The following is a 12,055-nucleotide window of genomic DNA, read 5'->3' as shown; positions in this document are numbered from 1 at the left end:
AACAGAATGCATTACATCCTGCCTGACAGGAGAGGTCCATCAACACCAGATATACTATTATGGGATGTTAAAGAAGACAAAAGACTGTTGTTGTGCTCTTGACTTCCCATTAGCTGAGTTTGCAGCTCAGAGCACATGGCAGGAAGGGCATAAAAACCCCATACAGAACGAATTGATTATCTGTATGATGCTTGGACTGTGGGGGGCAAACTTTATAGGCATAAGCAAGAGCTACTTAGCTGGGATTAGTCCTAAAGAATATGCAGGGCTTGCTTATTATAGAAGTTTTTATTACCTTTTGAAATTTAAGACTGACTTGTCTGCATCTATATGATTACCTGCTTTTAACTTTGTAAACAACTCTCGTTTCCTCTTAAATAAATCATAATGCAGGTTATGACAGGACTGGCTACAAGTGTTGTCTTTGTTGTGAGATCTAAGATTCAATTCACCTAAGGAAGTGACTGGTCCTTTGGGACTGGCAGTAACCTGAACATTGCTGAGATTCGTGGTGTAAGGCAGTGGTTCTCAACCAGGAGTCTGGAGCCCCCTGGGGGGCCATGAGAAGTTATCAGGGGGGCTGCCAAGCAAGGCCAGAATTAGCATCGCTGAGGCCCAGGGCAGAAAACTGAAGTCCCAGGGCATGGGGTGAAGTCCGGGCCCCTGAATCCCATTACCCGGGGCTGAAGCCAAAGCGTAAGCAATGTAGCTTTGTGTGGGCCCCTGTGGCATGGGGCCCCAGGCAGTGCCCTGTTTGCTACCCCCTAATGCCAGCCCTGACTTTTATATGCAGAAAACCAGTTATTGTGGCCCACGTGGGCCGTGGAGTTTTTATAGCATGTTGGGGGGACCACAGAAAGAAAAAGGTTGAGAACCCCTGGTGTAAGGGACTATCTGTCACAAAGGTGAGCTCACCTGTGTGGTGAGATATATGGGATGACCCAAGGGGCCTGTCTGTGATTCCATGTTAATGCTGTTACTGTGCCTGAAGCATTTACACTGGGTACTTGGTTGGTGAAATCTACATAGAGACCTCACAACCAAATTTGGTGTTTGTTCTCTGCTTTTTACCAGTCTGCCTGAGAATGGTGCTCATGCTCTCGAGTCATTGAAGACAGCTGTGACGGGTTAGATCACAGAAACCCCCTTGGAAGCTGCCACTTGACATACCAAGACTACCCCTGCTTCTGTTTTCCCTGCCAGCTCAGGACTCCAGCACCCTGTATTGCTGAGCCAGACACTCCCGTCTGCTCCACCACAGACCCAGGGTCTGAATCACTTGTCCCAAAGCTGCAAGTTTACCTGAAAACAGCTCACAGAACTGTGCTTGTCTTTAGCACGCAGATGCCCAACTCCCAATGGGATCTAAACACAAATCCGTTTTACCCTGCATAAAGCTTATGCAGGGCAAACTCATAAATTGTTTGCCCTCTATAACACTGATAGAGAGAGATGCACAGTTGTTTGCTCCCCCAGGTATTAATACATACTCTGAGTAAATTACTAAATAAAAAGTTATTTTATTAAATACAGAAAATAGGATTTAAGTGGTTCCAAGTAGTAACAGACAGAACAAAGTAAGTCACCAAGCAAAATAAAATAAAATGCACAAATCTATGTCTAATCAAACTAAATACAGATAATCTCACCCTCAGAGATGCTTCAGTAAGTTTTTCTCAGATGGGACACCTTCCAGGCCTGGACACAATTCTTTCCCCTGTTCCAGCTCAGGTGGTAGCTAGGGGATTCTTCATGATGGCTCCTCTCCCCCTCTGTTCTCTTCCACCCCTTTATATATCTTTTGCATAAGGCGGGAACCCTTTGTCCCTCTGGGTTTCCATCCCCCCCTCACTGGAAAAGCACCAGGTTAAAGATGAATTCCAGTTCAGGTGACACGATCACATGTCACTGCAAGACTTCATTACCCACTTGCCAGCACACACATATACAAGAAGACTAACAGGTAAACACAGCCATCTGCAGACAATGGTCCTGGTTAATGGGAGTCATCAAGATTCCAAACTATCATTAATGGCCCACACTTTACATAATTACAATAGGCCCTCAGCGTTATATTTCATATTTCTAGTTTTAGATACAAGAGTGGTACATTTCTACAAATAGGATGATCACACTCAGTAGATTATAAGCTTTGTAATGATACCTTACAAGAGACCTTTTGCGTGAAGCATATCCCAGTTGCATTACATTCACTTATTATCAAATCTTTATAAAACTATCCCAGTCACATTATATTCATTATTATCATGCTTTTATAAATCCATATAGACTGCACAACAGCATTACAGACTTATGGGCGCAACACCACCAGCAGCAATTTGCAGCAATGCAGAGCAGGCTTTACAGTGACACAGTGTGGGCCAAATGGTCTGTGGACTCAGTCAAGCCCCAGTTCTCCTCCAGTGCACGTCAGCATCCTGGCAACCTTCAAGGAGGGTCAAGGCTGCCATTCCTTCAGTGATGATGGATCTCCAGCATAGCATCACCCATGCCCCATGACCGCCTAATCTCCTGAGACAGAGGTGAGTGACAGATGGTGCACAACAGATCCTGGGGGGGGGGGGGGGTATGGAAAGGGATAACAAAACACACCTTCTGGGGGTCACCCCTCAGGAAGTGACAGTGACAGGCATTGTGGTGGCAGTAAAGGGGGAGGGGAGGGAGTGGGAGTAGCACTCTCAAAGACAATGCTGCCAGTGGGTCACCCCACCACATCAGGCATGGGGCTGATAGGGGGCCATTCCCTGGGCCTGGGTGCCTGTGAAGAGCTATACAAATCCCACCCTGGCACAGAATCGGTTAAAATGCTGCTTTAGTGTGGACTGTCCCAGCTCCTCCCCATCTGCAAACCATGACACGACTAGAGCAGGAGTTAATAGGAGAGACCTGCTCTACTCAGAGGGGAGCCACCCTGGGAAGCGAACAGTCTGTGGAACATCTCCAGCTCCAAATAGAGGGCTGGCAGCATTCGGGGCTCTGGCCTTCACTGAGAGAGAGTGGAGCTCCCTGGAGCTCAAAGAGGGAGCAGGCTGAAGCTTGTAAACTCTGTAAACCCAGTAAACTCTAAAGGGGACTGAGATGCTCCCACAGCCCCCAGAAGTAAGAGGGGCCCATATCCTGATGGGACTTGTCCACCGTTTCCATCCCCCATGTTTCTTTCCTTTCCTTTCCTTCCTTTATTCCTTTCCTTCCTTTATTTATCCCTGTTTGCCAACAGTTGGCTCTTTTGCTGTTTCACCTCGTAACCTGAGAGGGGAAAAAAGTGCCCCGAGGCCTCAGCCACAGGGTTGAGCCCTGACACACCGCTAGTTTAGAGGTTCTTTGCCAGTCAGGAAGGGGTAGGAGCAAGGGAAGACTGGCAGCAGAGAGTTGGAGGATGAAGAGGTTTGGGGTTATGGTGCGGTCACACTGGGACTGGGCAACCTAGGGCTGGGCAGTCTCCATGGGGTACACTTGCTCCTCCTGTGCCCCTTCCACACCCTCTTGGGAGTAGAGAATGACCACTCTGTCCCCACCCCCAGAGGCAGCCACGACTCAGGACTCTCCCAAGTTGCACCCACTAACTCTCTTCCCATTTGGGATATAGCTTGGAGCAAGAATTTCCCACAAAGATTAACCCAGCTGGCTGTTCTGGTGTGACAGGGGCCTCTGGTGGGTGAAAGGCAGAACTGCAGCACTTCTCAGGCAGAATGAATTTTCTTCAGGCAAAAAAAAGAAATTCTGGGCTGGATGTGAATTTTGCACGCACACAGTGGCCCAGAATTCCCACATGAATAACTCACACCCTGTACAAACATAACCTGCTCACTTCCATGTCTATTCCCTAAGTCTCCAAGTCCCAGAGCTGCTGCTATCATTAATGCACACAGGCTTTCACTCCTGTTAGTGCTGGTGAGATCCAATCCAGTGACAGGACTGAACCCTTATTTTCCCATCATATGGGACAGTCTCAGCTGAGGGGGACATGAGAGGGGGAGGGGGTACAAAGGGAAAAGTTGTTGTAGCTATGTTGGTCCCAGGATATCAAAGAGAGGGATTTTTAATTGGTTCTAAAAGAAATTACCTCACCCACCTTGTCTCTCCAAGAGCACTGAAAGTGGCAGAAGGAGACAAACAGAAAGACAGAGGTCAGGACTCTAAAACAAACATTTTCAAGCCCCTGGAAGAAACGACATTTCCCTTCTGCCCCTAGGTATATTTGTATCCCTCACCTCATTCCTCTCACAGCAGCAAGGGGAGACTGCAGCCAGCCCCAGATGGTCCTTCCCCATTCTGGGATGTGTGTTGTGAGGAAATTTGTGTGTGGTGGGTGCATGGGCTGGGTCCCCAGACAGCTAGACCCATCTGCAGACTGGAAAGCCAGGGCAACTCCAGCATAGCATGGGGGCTGAGGGCAGGGGTAGCAGTTCTGGAGCTGGGCCTCTGCCCCCTCTAGGTTACATGGCAGATGGCTCTGGTGGCATCAAGTGGGTCCATCACTGCAGGGGAAAGTTGGGATAGGGGTGAGGATTGTGTGTGGGGATCTGTGCCCAAAAATGGGGGATGGAATTCACCTCCCCACCCCTCTGCAGAGCCCAGCAACTAGGGATTTATGCAGTGAAGTGAATTTCACTCTGGGTGACTTTGAGCCAGCCACTGAAAGATCTTTGTGTCTTAGGTTCCACACTGGCCAAAGGAGTTTACTAGTACTCCCTCCCCAGACTGCCCAGGGAAGCCAGGGATAATTAGTGGGTTATGGGAATTAGAAGATGAAAATTCATTAAGAACAATGATATTTGTGTGTTTATAATTAAGTCCCCAGACACCCACCAATGCACTATAAATATCTAAGGGACTCAGCTACTGATCTTGCAATGAGTTCCTGCCCTTCCCAACTTTCTTTTTTTGGACAAAGGAAATGCAGTAGCTCTCATCTGTCTGGATATCAATAAGGCATTTGATACAGTCCCACATGGGAAACGATTTGTTAAACTGGAGAAGATGGGGATTAATATGAGAACTGAAATAATGATAAGAAATTGGTTACAGGGGAGCCTACAAGGGTCATATTGAATACTGAGTTGTCAGGCTGAAGAGAGGTTACTAGTGTAGGTCCTTAGAGATCAGTCTTGGGACCAATCTTATTCAACATTTTAATTAGTGACCTTGGCACAAAAAGTGGGAGTGTGACACAAAGCTGGGAGGGATTGCCAATATGGAGGAGGACAGGAATATCATACAGGAAGATCTGCATGACATTGAAAGCTGGAATAATAGAAATGGGATAAAATTTAATAGTGCAAAATTATACTCTTAGGGACTAACTAGAAGAATTTTTGCAATAAGCTGGGGAGTTATCAGTTGGAAGTGACAGAGGAGGAGAAAGACCTAGGTGTATTGCTTGATCATAGGATAATTATGAGCTGCCAATGTGATGTGGCCGTGAAATAGGTTAATGCAGTCCTAGGATGCATCAGGGGAGTTATTTCCAAAAGACACAGAGGTTTTTAAGGCCTGGCTTGACAAAGCCCTGGCTGGGATGATTTAGTTGGGAATTGGTCCTGCTTTGAGCAGGGGGTTGGACTAGATGACCTCTTGAGGTTCCTTCCAACCCTGATATTCTATGATTCTATGAACGGTTAGTACTGTTATACAAGGCACTGATGAGACATCATCTGAAATACTGTGGGCAATTCTGGTCTCCCATGTTTAAGAAGGATGAATTCAAAGTGGGACAGGTGCAGAGAAGGGCTACTAGGATGATCCGAGGAATTGAAAAACTGCCTTATGAGAGGAGACTCGAAGATCTTGGCTTGTTTAGCCTAACCAAAAGAAGGCTGAGGGGAGATATGATCGCTCTCTATAAATACATCAGAAGGATAAATACCAGGGAAGGAAAGGAGTTATTTCGGTTAAGCTCAGTGCTGAGCTGGAGCCGGTTCCCACCGGTTCACAGGAACTGGTTGTTAAATTTAGAAGCCCTTTTAGAATCAGTTGTTCTGGGACAACCGTTTCTAAAAGCGCTTTTAAATTTAACAAAAGCTCCGGCAGCTGTCCACCCCGTCCCTGGCCCCAGCTCACTTCCCCCTCCTCCCCAAACGCTCTGCCCCCCTTCTCCTCCTCCCCCTCCCCTGCTTCCCACGAATCAGATGTTCGCGGGAAGCCTGAAGCAAGCAGCACGCAGGTAAGCTGGGACAGAAGGGATGCGAGGAGGGCTGCAGGGAGGCGCGGCGCGGCCCAGTCCAGCTCTAACCGAGAGGCTCTCTCCAGGCCGGCCCCCTGGCCCCGGACGAGCGCCCCAGCCCAATCCTGGCCCTGGCCGAGTGGCTCCAGCCCCGCGGCACTGGTCCCAGTCCCAGCCGAATGGCTCTGGCTCAGCCCGGCTTGGGCCCTGCGGCGCTGGTCCCGGTCCCATCTGAGCGGCTCCGGCCCTGGCCCCCCAGCACCAGTCCCGGCCGAGCGGCTCCGGCTCAGCCTGGGCCCCCGATGCCGGCCCCGGCCCAACGGACCCAGATCCGGCCCCGGACGAATGGACCCAGACCCAGACCCGGCCCTGGCCGAGCGGCTCCAGGCAGCGTGGGTAAGGGGGCAGGGAGGGGGTGTTGGAAGAGGGTAGGGGAGTTTGGGAGGTTGTGGGGGGGAGGATAGGGGTGGGGGCGGTCAGAGGGCAGGGAACAGGGGGATTGAATGGGGGCAAGGGTCCCAGAGGCAGTCAGGAAGGAGCAGGGGTTGGATGGGGTGGTGGGGGGCAGTCAGGGGCAGAGAGAAGGGGTGGTTGGATGGGGCAGAGGTCCCAGGGGGGCCATCAGGAATGCGAAGAGGGGTTGGATGGGGTGGCGGGGGGCAGTCAGGGGACAGGGAAGGGGGGTGGATGGGGCAGGGGTCCGGGGGGGCATGACCCCCTCATGGGATGAGGAGGAGGGAACCTGTTGCTAATATTTTGGCAGCTCATCACTCGTTAAGCACCAATGTTGGCACTAGAACAAATGGATATTGGCCATCAATAAATTCTGGTTTGAAATTAGGCGAAGGTTTCTAACCATGAGAGTGAAGTTTTGGAACAGCCTCCTAAGGGAAGCAGTGGGGGCAAAAACCCTAACTGGCTTCAAGACTGAGCTTGATACCTTTATGGAGAGATTGGTATGATGGGACTGCGTACAATGGCATGTAGTCAATGTGCACTTGCTAGCAGCAAATATCTCCAACAGCCCATGATGGGACACTAGATGGGGAGGGCTCTGAGTTACTACAGAAAATTCTTTCCCAGGTGTCTGGCTCCTGGGTCTTGCCCACATGCTCAGGATCTATTTGATTGCCATATTTAGGGATGGGAGGAATTTTGCCCAGGCTCAGACTGGCAGAAACCCTAGGGGTTTCTTTTGCCTTTCTCTGCAGCATGGGGCATGGCATGGGTCATTTGCAGGTTTAAACTAATGTAAATGGTGGAATTTTTGTAATTTGAAGTCTTTAAATAATGATTTGAGGACTTCATTACTCTGCCAGAGGTTAGGGATCTATTACAGGAGTGGGTGAGTGAGGTTCTGTGGCCTGCGATGTGCAGGAGGTCAGACTAGATGATCATGATGGTCCCTTCTGGCCTTAAAGTCTGTGAGTCTATAAACTGTGCTTTGTGTTGCACAGACACCGATGGTGATCAGGGCTCCATCGTGCTGTGCGTGGTAGAGAACCTGACTGAGATCAGCACCCCATTGTGCTGGGCACTGCAGACAAAGAGGGACAGTCCTTGCCCCAAAGAGATCACAATCCAAGTAGACAATAGGTAGGAGGAAAACACAGAGGGGTTGTGACTTCCCGAAGGTCACCAAGCAGGTCAGTGACAGAGCCAGTAACACACCCCAGTAACTCCAGAGCCCCATCACCCGCAGCTTGGAAAGTTCCCCAGACCCCATTGTATCAGGCTGAAGGAAGAGGTGGTTTGTCCATGGATGCACAGGCTGTCTTGGCAGGGCAGCTCAGCTGCAGTCCCTGCACACAGCTGGGGGTGTGTGTCCTGGGTCAGGAGAAGTCAGTGTCCAGTCCTGTGGGGCTGTGCTCCTGGCTCATCCTCCAGCACTCACTGCTGCCCCTCTGTTACCAGCTGCACTGTTCAGCCAGCCCCAGGCCTCAGGGAGGTCACTGTCCCACCACCCCCACCCCAGACCTTCAAACTGGGACATGGTGCACCAATGCCAATCAGAGTGCACTAGTGTAAATTCTGTCTATACTAAGTTTTTCCACCAGTTCCTATCACACCAGTGTGGCAGAGACCTTCAGTACCTGAAAGAGCAGTATGATGGCACTAGAACTGCGATCTATTTCTAGCTCTGTCACGGACAGCCTGGATGACCTTGGACACATCAATGTTTCTCCTTCCAACTTTAGTCTCTTTACCCAGCTGCGCACTCACTGGGATCTCCTCTCTCTCCAGAGCTGCTCACCACTAAAATCTCTGTGGTGTCCCAGAGCTAAGGTAGTTCAGCTCTGCAATAGTCTTACAAGAGTGGCTGTGGAGTATCTTTCCCTGGAAGTTTTTAAGAACAGGTAGGACAAACCTCTGTCAGAGATAATCTACATATACTGTGCCCTGCCTCGGCAGAGAGAACTGGACTTGATGACAGCTTGAGGTTCTGTCCAGTCCTACATTTCTATGATGCTCTGCAATATATACGCATAAAACACAACACACAGAATAAAACCCACCACAACATAATGTCAGGCAATTCGGGGGGGGGGGGGGGGGGGAGAAATGAAAAAAACTCCACAGCATAAAATGACAGTACAGAGAAAAAGAAAGCAACACAATGCAAACTAACACACCCTAGGACAAAAGTACACAGTGCAAAAGAGCTCAACTCAAACCAACACAACACAGACACCACAAACACTGAGCCAAAACAATGCACCGTAAAACTATGCTACACAACATGGTGTGATCCCAGTTACAAATGGCACCATGCAAAACAGCTCAGCGTAGAACAGGACACAGCACAAAAGAGAATTATTTCAATGTAGGCCTGGAAGGGATCTTGAGAGGTCGTCTACTTAAGCCTCCTGTGATGAGGCAGGACCAAGTATCCCTAGACATCCCCATGTCTAGGGATACTTGGTCCTGCCTCATCACAGGAGGCAGACTGGTGTACCTCTAACCTGGTCTTAAAAACCTCCAATGAAGGAAATTCCACAACCTCCCTTGGAAGCCAATGCAACTCAAACACAGACCAAAACAATGCTGTACACACAGAAGCTGGGCTTGTGGTTAAGGGGAGAAGCAAGAATTCAAACAATCTGGGTTCAGTTCCCAGTTTTGTCCCAAATTCTCCATGCAAACTTGAGCAAATTATTTCAGCTCTTTCAGCTTCAGTTTCCCCATCTGTAAAATGGAGAGTCGCCTCCCATCATTTACCTATTTAGGCTTTGAGCTTTTTGTGGCAAGGACTCTCTGTCACAGTGGGCATGTCTACACTGCAGTCAGACACCAGCGGCTGGCCCGTGCCCGCTGACTTGGGCTCACACAGCTCAGGCTGCGGGACTGTTTAATTGTGGTGTCGATGATCTGGCTTTAGCTATAGCCCAAGGTCCAGCATCTCCCACCCCGCAGGGTCCTACAGCCTGACTTCAGCCCCAGCCCAGACATCAACACTGCAATTAAACAGCCCCTTTGCCTGAGCCCAGTGAGCCTGAGTCAGCTGGCATGGGCCAGCTGGGGGTTTTTAATGGCAGAGTAGAGATAGGTGTCACTTCAGCAAAAGTCACAATGGGGACCCTGATCTTGGTCAGTGTCCATGCAGAGCCCTGCACAACAGGGGCACCTGACCTCAGTCGGGGGTTCTGCAACTCCCGGCATTACACAATATCTGATTTTGTTTGGGGTCCCTGTAGCATCTGGCAAAATGTGGGAGCAGGATCTCAGTCAGGGTCCCTGCAGTGCCCAAGTACAGTGGTGGGGTGTGATCTTGGTCGGGGGTCAGTGCAGTGCCAGGCCCAATGGGGACACAGATCTCAGACAAGGTCTCTGAAGTGCCCAGCACAATGGAGGCAGCAATCTGGGCTGCAGTTGTGTGCTGCCTGGCACAAGGGGGGGCCGTGATCTCGGTCCAGCTCTCAGTTTTACCTGGCACAATGAGGGGCCAGATGTCAAATGGGGTCTCTACAGTGTCCAGCACAACATGGGTGCAGATCTCAGTTGGGGTCTCCACAGCACCTGTCACAACAGTGGGGTCTGACCTCTGTTGGGGTCTCTGCAGTGCCTGGCAGAACAGGACCCAGATCTCAGTGGGGGGTCTCTGCAGCTCCAGGAACAACAAGGTCCCTGATTTTGTTTGTTATCTCTGAAGTGCCTGGCACAATGGGAGCCTGATTTCACTTCGTGTTGATGCAGGGCCTGGCACAACAGGGGCCCGGAGCTCAGTCAGGGTCACTGTAGCACCCAGCACAACAAGGTCCCCGCTCTCTGTAGGGGTCTGTGGAGTTCCCGGCACAACGAGTGTCCCAAACTTGGTCAGGCTTTGTGCACTGCCCGGCACACGTGGGGACCTGATCTCAGGCAAGGCCTGAGTCACGCTCAGTACGAGAAGAGCCCTGATCTCAGTCAGACACCTGGGGAGAAAAGCAGGAAGATTTACAAGAATTAGATATCAGTAGTTCAGAACAGAGGAGAAAATGGGGCACAAACTAAATATTTGCCAATATAAGAGAGAAGCACCAACACCTGGGGAGATTTTATGTCACCATTCAACAGTTCAAGAGAAAGGTGGGGAAATTTGAGGGGATTATACAGCGATATTCAATCAACAACAGAATGGAAGGGATTCTTCTTGTCTCACATTCACATGGCGAGCAGGGAGCCCTGGGTGATGTTGCTTTCACAGGGGAAAGAAGTGGGGAGCCAGAAGGTCACTGGCTGTGGGGAGAGGCTGGCAGGGGGGTCTGGGAATGTGACTAGCAGGTGATGGCGGGCAGGAAGCTGCTGGGTTGGGTAAAGTGGGGGAGGGGAAGTAGCTGGGACTGGGATACCTGGGGCTGGGCCATCTCCATGGGGGACGCTTGCTCCTCCCTTTCCTTCCTGGGCCTTTCCATGCCCTGTTGCCAGCAGAGAGTGCCCCTCCTCTGCCCCAGTCCAGAGTTTGTGTCTCAGGGATCTCCCAACCTCTGGCATTAACCCACTTCCCATTTCAGAAATCACTCAGGGGAACGATTTCCCAACTAAACAAGGACAAATCACTGCAGGTAAAAATGGGGGGGAAACACCCCAAACCTGAGATTTGAACTGGACATTGGTGAAGTGGAGAGAAAATGAGTAACAATCGACGGAGGAGAACAGAGACTTCTCAGGGATTTGAGGGAAGGGGGTGGGGGAATCACCATGGGTGTTGCTTGTTGCTCTCTAGAGAGAAAGGGGGCAGGACGGGAGAGGATGGGGAATCCCCACGGGAAGGGGCAGTGGTAAATCCGAGGGGATTTCACCCCCCCCTTTCTCTCCCCGCTCCTCGGGGTCACCTGCTCTTCTCCTTCCTCTGCCATGTCCAGGCTGCACAGACATTTTCCATCTGCCCCTTTTCCCAGGTCTTCCCCCTCCCCCTCAGCCCAGTCTCACTTCTCCCCCCGCCCGGCAGCCCCGGCACAGCCACACACAGGGACCCCAGTGGGGGCTGGTCCCCTCCCCCTGGGAGCCCTCGTGGTGCCCCAGGGCAGAGCCGGGGTGGGACAGGCGGGCTGTTGGGCTCCTGCTGGGACAGCAGCTACGAGTCCCCCGCGGGCGCTGCCCCCAGGGAGCAGATCCCGACGCTGCGAGATACCCGGTCCCCCCCAACACTCGCTCCGGTACCTGGAGGCTGCAGTTCCGCAACGGGGGCGGGTAGAGCCCAGGGTGGCTCCAGCGGGAGCCGGGCAGGGCGGGGGGTAATGAAGGTGTCCCCAGCACAGACCCTCCTGCTCTGCCTGAGCTCCCAGATCACAATGGAGAAGTAGCAGCGCGGCACTTACCCAGCAGCTGATCACACTCCGCCCCCAGCCTAAAGCATGTGCCAGGTGCTCTGCGAAATGCAGCTTCTGTGAG

General features: G+C 51.2%; 1 long non-coding RNA gene across 1 annotated transcript; it reads right to left on the bottom strand.

Annotated features, from left to right (window-relative positions):
• Positions 1-1,496: 1,496 nt before the first annotated feature.
• LOC135975988 (uncharacterized) lies at positions 1,497-11,976 on the bottom strand. The gene is made up of 2 exons (XR_010593219.1): positions 11,825-11,976; positions 1,497-10,596 (listed from the first exon to the last, which is right to left on the bottom strand). It is a non-coding gene; the product is annotated as an uncharacterized LOC135975988 (long non-coding RNA).
• Between the last annotated feature and the right edge of the window lie 79 nt (positions 11,977-12,055).

This window comes from Chrysemys picta, chromosome 16 (assembly GCF_011386835.1).
Source record: "Chrysemys picta bellii isolate R12L10 chromosome 16, ASM1138683v2, whole genome shotgun sequence".
Lineage (NCBI taxonomy): Eukaryota > Metazoa > Chordata > Testudines > Emydidae > Chrysemys > Chrysemys picta.
Note: the sequence above shows the minus strand (reverse complement) of the source record. Positions and strands in the feature narration are given on the sequence as shown.